Here is a 317-nt window from a genome sequence, read left to right on the forward strand (position 1 = left end):
ACACAGAGTGTTAGCCTTCCAACATATCCAATGGAGATTTGTTTGAGAGAGATCATACAAAGTTGTTTCTACAGGATGCTGTTGCATTACATGACCTTTGATCTGGTGCGATGATGTAGATGCACTGTTCCAGCAGGAAACAAAGAAACTCTCCCCGTCGGGGAATCGAACCCCGGTCTTCCGCGTGACAGGCAGAGATACTGTCCACTATACTAACGAGGACTGTCGCAACACCCACGTCTGCCATATCGACGGACTCCTGGTGCATTTACCAGGTTACCCTCTTCACCTGGTGCCATTGGGACACTACCTAGGAT

At 48.9% G+C, this 317-nt stretch overlaps 1 non-coding gene across 1 annotated transcript; it reads right to left on the minus strand.

Annotated features, from left to right (window-relative positions):
• Positions 1-150: 150 nt before the first annotated feature.
• trnad-guc (transfer RNA aspartic acid (anticodon GUC)) lies at positions 151-222 on the minus strand. Its single transcript has one exon. It is a non-coding gene; the product is annotated as a tRNA-Asp (tRNA).
• Positions 223-317: the final 95 nt, after the last annotated feature.

The sequence above is a fragment of the Seriola lalandi genome, unplaced genomic scaffold (assembly GCF_002814215.2).
Source record: "Seriola lalandi dorsalis isolate HSWRI2012SDOR001 ecotype SW California unplaced genomic scaffold, Sedor1 jcf7180001999346, whole genome shotgun sequence".
Classification (NCBI taxonomy): domain Eukaryota; kingdom Metazoa; phylum Chordata; class Actinopteri; order Carangiformes; family Carangidae; genus Seriola; species Seriola lalandi.